Source organism: Nannospalax galili, unplaced genomic scaffold (assembly GCF_000622305.1).
Source record: "Nannospalax galili isolate Female #2095 unplaced genomic scaffold, S.galili_v1.0 scaffold336, whole genome shotgun sequence".
NCBI lineage: Eukaryota > Metazoa > Chordata > Mammalia > Rodentia > Spalacidae > Nannospalax > Nannospalax galili.
Window position 1 is genome coordinate 2,433,143 of NW_008343385.1, and position 8,448 is coordinate 2,441,590.

General features: G+C 41.2%; 1 pseudogene; it reads left to right on the forward strand.

The window, feature by feature from the left end:
- The first annotated feature begins 461 nt into the window (after nucleotides 1–461).
- Nucleotides 462–8,448, forward strand: part of LOC103739257 — a 10,263-nt pseudogene continuing 2,276 nt past the window's right edge.

Below are 8,448 nucleotides of genomic sequence, written 5' to 3' on the forward strand. Positions count from 1 at the left end.
ATAGAAATCCTGCTTAAAGACCCACCGTCCATACCCAAACCCATTTCTGCTAATCTGTTTATCAGGCAGCTGAAAAGTGCTGGGGAACTGTGATGCTGCAGGCTTCTCGTTATTTCTAGAGTCTCAGCCAGGTGCTAGATACACCCCCCCCCCCCCCCCCGTGTGTCCTACCAAACTTCCTTACCGGACTGACTGGTCCCATTTCCATAACTACTTCAAATCTCTCACATCTTTGGTTTCTCTTCCTTTACAGTTTCAGCAGAAGAGTTGGCCTCCTGTTTGGGACATTCACAAATTTATTTTAAAAATATTTTAGGTGTTCTGATTTTGCTGATAATAGTAATTCAACCATTTGGCTCAGGGTATTTCGGCTTTGGTGCTATTCACTAGTCCCACTGCGGGCTAGATAATTTTTTTGTTCAGTAGTGTCCTGGGCAGCATCCTTGGCCTCTATCCATAAGATGCTAGCAGCCCTCATCCTCTGTAGCTATGCCAACCAGGAACAGCTGGAGGACAACATTGTCCCTGATAAAGATCCACTATATTCAGTAAACTCGGTCTCTTTAGGACTGCTATTTTCTGTTTCACCTCTCCTTTCTCTCCTGCCCTGCCTCCCCCACTTCTGCAGAACTGATTAGGGGTCTGGGGATTTTTTAAAAATATTTTATTATTTTTATTTTATGTGTATGAATATATTGCTTGCATGTATGTGAGTGCACCCGTGTCATACAATGCCGCGGAGGTCAGAAGAAGGCTTCAGATTCCCCTGGAACTGGAGTTAAGGATGGTTCGTAGCTGCCATGTAGGTGCTGGGAATCAAACCCGGCTCCTCTACAAGAGCAGTCCGTGCTCTTAACCACTGAGCCATCTCTCCAGCCCCGGGTCTGAGGATTTTGTGTATAATCTTGGCATTGTGTGAGAAACCTCTGGTGAGAAACAAATACTTATCCGCTGCCTCCCACTGCACTGTGATTTGAAGCCTGTTCCTTGAGCAGGCTTACCACAGGCAGTCACTCAACCGTAGACATGTTTCCTGCTGAGTTTCTCAGCGGTATTTTCCACCTTGCCCTAATCCTGGGTGTCCCTTCCCCTAAAGTCACACTGTGTGGACTCTTGCTTTCTTCTGCAAGCCTGCCCTTTAGTTCTTTCTGTGCTTGTTCAAACCCTTAGCCCTTTGGGGTTCCCTGGGTATGAGGTGACATTGCACATCCTGTCTCCAGGCACCTGCCCTGTCTTATTTTGTGTGGGTCACTGCTGTTGCTATGAAGCACCTTGGAAGGTCATTTCCTCTCAGCATTCCAGACCGGAAGTTCCCTCCTGTGAGCTTCTCACATCTCACTCAGGAGTTTCCAGGACCTCTGCTTTCCTAGTGTTTTGGACCAGAGAGGGAACAGTGTGTAAAGCCCTCTCACAGGAACCACATCATTAACTTGCCCTACCTCCAAGAAGTCTCTCAGCTCTCTCTAGGTGCTGCCCTCTAATCTTTTGAACATTTGGTGTTCTCCACACCCCCCACCCCATCATAGGTATAAGAACTCATTGCTCACTTTAGGCTTTTAAGCTTTGCATTGGATTCTTTTGTTCTTCCTGGATCCTTTTTGTTTCCCCTTCACAGAGGCAATGAGCCCCCGGTCTTAACTTTCAGCATAAATGATACAATGACTAGAAAATAAAAAGAAATTACCAAGAAAGAAAGATATAAAACATTCCTGTTATGTTTTACTTTCATTGTTTAACTTTCAGACTTCTTTTTGCCAAAGACCTTGCAGGGCTCACCAAACTTTGATTTCTCTGAGTTTAACATCTTTGGAGAAAGAAGCTAATGCTATCCACTGCTGGGCCTGAATGGGTGTCAGGAAAATGAGGGCCATTGCTTAACACTGTCTCCTTCTTTTAAATTCTGGAGTGGATCTTTCCATCAAGCAGTCAGAGTGTTAGGAGTCAGGTTTGAGAGGTACTGTTGTTCAGAACTTGCAGTCCGTGTGGACACAGCCAGTAAAAGATTTGAAGGGAGTGTAAAGAACATGTATATGTGTTTAAAAAGTTATTGGCAACATCTGGCTATTTTACTGCCAGTAATGGCCATTCATTTTTTTCCCCCTATAATTCTATTCAGGTTGTGCTGGATTGATTCAAGTAGGAAGCCGACACAATGTCTACCAAAAATCATTTTAATCTCCAAGTTCCATAAAACAATATAAGACACTCACATAACTCACTTTCCTGGAATGAAGCTTGTTACAACTAAAGTGCTTCCAATTTTATTTTTAGAAACGGGTTCATGCATTTTACATAGAATTAAGTTTAGTTCCTTTCTGTGACAGTTGGGGAGTTGTTTTAAATCACAGCCAGTGGGTAAAGAATAATTTGTTTCTAATCTGCATTTTTGCTTTGAAGAGACCATCGACTCTATTAATAAAACAAATGCCATCTTCATTTCCTTGAGAAGCTACAACCTGCAAAATCTCTGCTTGACAATCAGACAAAATGAATGTGATGACACAGATGTTATACTACACTAAGCCGACCTGACAGGGAGGCAAGGTCTGGTTCTGAAGAGCCACGATGACAGCACTGCATTCCGTACAGCCAGTGTTTCTTCCTGGGTTGCCCATAGTGCTTTTGAACCAAATTTAATGCCCTTGCTGATCCACAGACAGCTTGTGAAACAACTTGTGCCCCAGCTGGTGCCTAAACCTCAAATCTATGCCCACAGACAAAAATACATAAAAGAAATAGAGGTAGAAAATAGTGTATAATGCATGGTACTTTACCAATTGCTGGTGTGCTAAAAGCTTATTCTGCATAGAGACAATACATTCTCAAGGAATTCTTTTCTGTGTGCACATGTGTACGTGTGTGTGTACGTGTGTGGGGAGGAGTGTGTATACACATGTGTGGAGGCCAGGAGTCAACCTTGGGTGTCATGCTTCAGAAACTATGTACCTTGTCCTTTGAGACAGGGTCACTCACTGGGACCTGGGGCTCACTGATTAGGCTATGCTGCCTGGCCAGTGAGACCCAGGGATTCATTTGTCTCTGTACTCCCAATCTGAGCTCATTGACCGATGCCTGCATACCCTGTTTTTTAGGTGGATGCTGGGATCAAACCCAGATCCTCATGCTTGTGCAGCAAGCATGTTACCAACTAAGCTATCTCCCCAACCCTGGAATTAAATTTTAAAATGTTGGGGCTGGAGAGATGGCTCAGTGGTTAAGAGCACTGGCTGCTCTTGCAGGGGGCCTGGGTTCAATTCCCAGCATCCACATGGTGGCTAACAGCATCCATAACTCCAGTTCCAGGGAATGGGATTTGATGCCCTCATCTGACCTCACTGGGCACTGCATGACATAGGTTCACTTACATACATGCAGGCAATATACTCATACACATAAAATAAAAATAATTAAAAAATGTTAAGTGACAGTTAATGATGAATTTCTATGCCCCACTAGAAAAAAATATTTATATGGGAGGTATTTTAAAAAATACTTCTTGAAAGACAGGCTAAACACTGACTATCATATTTGCTTTAAATATGGAGATCAAATAACAAGTAAATCTTTGGTAAACCCCTCACAATCTGGAACCAGCTCAGGAAAAATAGAAAGGAGAATTTTGAAAAGCCACAAAGATGAGAGATGTGGGCTGAGAGACAGCAAGCTCTGAAGTGTTACTGCCAAGAAGGTTTCTCTACAAACCACAGGCTGACTGACCCTCAATATGCGCTACTGGTCCATCATTACAGCCTCAGTTAGTTCTTTGAAATTATTATTGTTTTTAGGTTGTATTTGTTTTCCTCCAACTTCTTCTTTTGAAAAACTTTCAGTCCTATAGAAATGCTAAAAGAACAGTAGGAGAAAAATTATACCTTGTGCTGTTCACTTACCTTCACCCATTATTGATAAATTTGTGTGATTTTGTGTTCATTCCTCGAACTGCTTATAAGAAAGTTGTGAGGGCTGAAGAGATGGCTCAGCGGTTAAGAGCACTGACTGTTCTTGCAGAGACCCAGGTTTGAATCTTAGCACCTACATTGTGGCTAACAACTGTAACTCCAGTTCCAGGGGACCTGACACCTTCTTTTGTCCTCCAAGGGCACTGCATTGCCCTCTATCAAAGACATCAGAATATAGTTTCCAAATGCGAAGACCTGCTCCTCATAGCCACAATTCTATATTACACAGGAATTTTGCATTGCTATAAAGTGATTGTTTAATTACACAGAACATATTCGTATTTCCCTAAATGTTCCCTGGAGCCTCCCCTCCCCCTACATCTGGGTTCAACAAGGGTCATGCATAGGCTGGGGATGAAGCTCATCCATAGAGTGCCTAATGGTGATTAAGTCTGAGTTTGATACAGAATTTGCAAGGAAAAAAATCACTCACTGGTATGCATAGTGGGTTTGAACACTATTCTAGTCTGCTTTCTGATGCTACGGTAAACATCATGACCAAAAACAACTTGGGGAGGAAAGGGTTTATGTGGCTTACACTTTCATGTCACAATGCATCACTGGGGGAAGTCAGGACAGGATTTCCATCAGAAACCATGGAGGAGTGCTGCTTACTGGCTTGCTTTCTGGTCCCTCAGGGTGAGCTAGCTTTTTTAAACAGCACCAGACTACCTGCCCAGGGATAGCACCACCCATGATGGGCTGGGCTCTCCCACACCAATCATTAATCAATTAATCAAGATAATTCCTCAGAGACAGAGCCCCAGGCCAATCTGATTTGGGAAATCCCCCAATGGAGACTCCTTTAGATGACTCTGGGCTGTGTTGAAAGCTAATGAGGATATATGCTTATAATGCTAGGGAGGCTGAGGTAGAAAGATGGTGATTTCGAAGCCAGCCTGGGCTATGAAGCAAGGCTATGACACAGCAGATCTTACACACACACACACACACACACACACACAAATCCAAGCAAATAATGTACAGCATTGGATAGTCTCTATCTTTTGCCTTTTAATCTAGAACAAGCATGAACAAATATTTTCTGTAAAGAGCCAGGTATAAACACAAATGTTTCCATACATAGCAATATACTAGTAATATAAATATTTTGGACTTTATAAGCAATACTATATATGTTTCAACAACTCAACTGTGTTGTAGCATCACAGCCATGGCCCACTGGCAATAGTGAAAGGAACAAATGTAACTCTGCTTTGATTAATCCTTGATTTTCACATGCCGTAAAACATTTTTCTTTTGAGTTTTGTTTATTTGAGAGAAGATTTCATGCAGTCCAGGCAGGTCTCAAATTCACTAGATAGCTGAGGATGACCTTGAACTTCTGAGCCTCTTGCTTTTATCTCCCAATTGCTGGGATTACAGGCACGTTGCATTTATATGGCACTGAAGAACAAACCAAGGGCCTCATGAATGCTAGGTGAGCGTTATACCAACTGAGCTACACCCTCAGCCCTCTTTGGGTTTTTTTTTTTTTTTTTTTTTTTTTTTTGGTGATAAAAGGCTAAAAGCATTTGTAGCTAATAGGTTGTGAAAAAAAATAGGTGGCAGGGCTTGGACTTTAGAACAAAATTTGTTAGCCCCATGTACAGAACAACCATTGGCTTTTTTTTTTTTTTAACAAGGAGACTTTTATTGAAGTACATGAAAATGTGTATAATTTTAAGTAGATACGGAGACCCTCATGTGGCATAAATCAAAACAAGAAACAATTTCAACTTTATTTTATAGAACCACTTATTAGGGGTGGGGCTGGTGGCCCACATCTTCAATCCTAGCACTCAGGAGACAAAGGCAAGCGGATCTCTGTTAAATTGAGGCCAGCCCGGTCTACATATCACGTTTTAGGACAGCTGAAGCTATAGGGAAACCCTATCTTAAATAAACAAAAAAAAAAAAAAAAAAAAAATAAAAAACAAATCCCTTCTCCAAAAGAAACCACTTATTCATGCTGATGTGTTGAGCCAAAGGTGGTCAGTGTCAAATTTAATTATGATTATAGAGTAGTTCTGCTAAATGGTTGTAGTATTAAACCAGCTCCTAAGGATTTGTCATTCTACACATGAATTAGTGCATCTTGCAACCCTTATCAAAGAATCTTTTTTTTGCAGTAGATGATGATTAACCCAGAAACCCCACAACTGGTCAACGTGTAGAGAATAAGAGACTGCTGAGTGCTCAGGCCTCTACAGGACATCTGTATCATACCCCCTTCTCCCAAGGCTCAGAGGTCATCACTGAAGAGAGTGTGGAAAGATTGTAAGCACCAAAGGCAGTGAATACCTGGAGCTGAGCGTATCGGCTTCTCTGAAGATGACAGATTTACCAGTCATCCACTTGGCTTGGAGGACTGTCTTAGGACACAGGCCTTAATTTGAGTGCTATACAAGCAAATAAATAATGCTTCTCTCCTGAAACTCAATGCACTGGCTCAGCTCTCACTCTTGCAAGGGGAAAGTTGTTGGCAGGAAATTATGCCTAGGCCATGTCAACTGTAGATTTGTGATGTTTCCCCATAGAAGCTCACACTTATGTTCTGAAATAAAGATTCTTCTGTAGTTCCAAGCTGGAGAGGTGTGTGTTAGCACCAAAGGACTGTGCACATTTGGGACTAGTATCATTTCTGGGATTCTCAATCCTGTTTCTTTTCCTACTTCTCACATCAAATTTCATGTTAATATCTATTCAATTTTTTGGTTAATATAAATTTTTATTAATTCAATAAATTAACCAGTAATAGCAATAATCAATAAAGAAGCACAATTCATTTATAAATTTATATTTATAAATATTAATTTTTCTATTATATCAATTGTATATTACTGTTTATTTTATGCTAATATGTCTCCTCCCCTCACTGTTTTTACTTGGCTGAAAGCATTAAATAGTTTTTTGGGGACGGAGAGATGGCTCAATGATCAAGAGCACTGGCTGATCTTGCAGAGGACTAGGTCTGGTTCCTAGCACTCACATGATGGCTAACAACCATCTGGAACTCCATTTCCAGGGAATCTGATGCCCTATTCTGACCCCTGAGGGCGTTACATACACATGGTACACTCACATACATGCAGGCAAAACACTCATACACATAAAAATTAATTAATTAGAGGTTAGAGAGATGGCTCAGCCGTTAAGAGCACTGACTGCTCTTGCAGAGAACCCGGGTTCAATTCCCAGCACCCACATAGTAACTAACAACCATCCTAACTCCAGTTCTAGTGGATCCAATGCTCTCTTCTGACAACATGGGTGCACTTACGTATAGACAATCCACTCATATACATAAAATAATAAATACAATATTAAAATTAATTAATTAACTGATTAGTTTTTGCAAATTTATTGAAAAGAACTTTTCCACATGTAATTCAATGAATTCCCAAATAATTCAATGCAAAATTTAACTAAACAAAAGACAGTGGAGTTTCAAGAGAAAGCAGAGCTCAGCCAGACCTCACACACTGGAGAGTCCAGATTGGGAAGGGCAAAAGATTCCAAGAACAATGGTAACTTTTTCCTTTTAAGTGTGTTTATCTCAGTACAAGTTGGAGAGAGGAAGACTGTTTTCTTCTTTTCATGTACAGGAGGACAAGGCTCTCAGTAGCTCACTTCCTTCCTTTCTCTGGCCTTTCTGTTTAGCTCATGTTTCCATGCCCAAAGCATCATAAATAACCAATGAAGAAAAATACTGTCTCATCACCAGGAGTCAATCTCTATAAATGCTCATGTTAAAAATTCATGACTAGTATGAAGGTTTAATTTTAGTCATAGTTTAGTTTCTGTCTTTTGCTGTGGTCACAGTTTCCTTTGCATTACCTGATTTTAGCATTTCACTTTGAAGCCCACTAAAGTTGAAAAATGGGCATTTATGCAGCAAGTACTGGTAGCATCAAGTGCTAGGCTGTAGAACTCTGTGTAGCATCAGCCACAATGAACTTTACTAAAACCATCTCAAACCCAAGATGGTGGAGGGAAGAGGGAGTGATAGGTGTGAGTTCACTGCTACTTTGGGGCCTGAAAACGCAATGAAATAAGCCAACACACAACTAATCATTCCTTCTATCCCTGTAGTGTGATTTCAATAGTAGGCAAAAGTGTGCCAGAGATGCTGAACATCCATGAGTTTTCGAAGCCAGAGCATAGGGACCCAGGTGTGGTGCTCATGTGGTAACTTGGGTCTAGTCACAACTGAAAAAGCCTTTGCTTAATAGAGAAAAAGACCCGAAACAGGCCACCAACTGTCATTATTGCTGTTGTCTGGGCAAGCTGAGGATGGCAGAGAATAATTATCATTCTTTTTCATAATATATTAGTAAATATGCCAAAATGTAGTTTGTGAAATGGGTAAAGCTGTGAGGAAGATAAGCAATAAACCTCTCTCTCTCTCTCTCTCTCTCTCTCTCTCTCTCTCTCTCTCTCTCTCTTTCTCTCTCTCTTTCCCCCGTCTTTTAAAATTCTTGGCTAC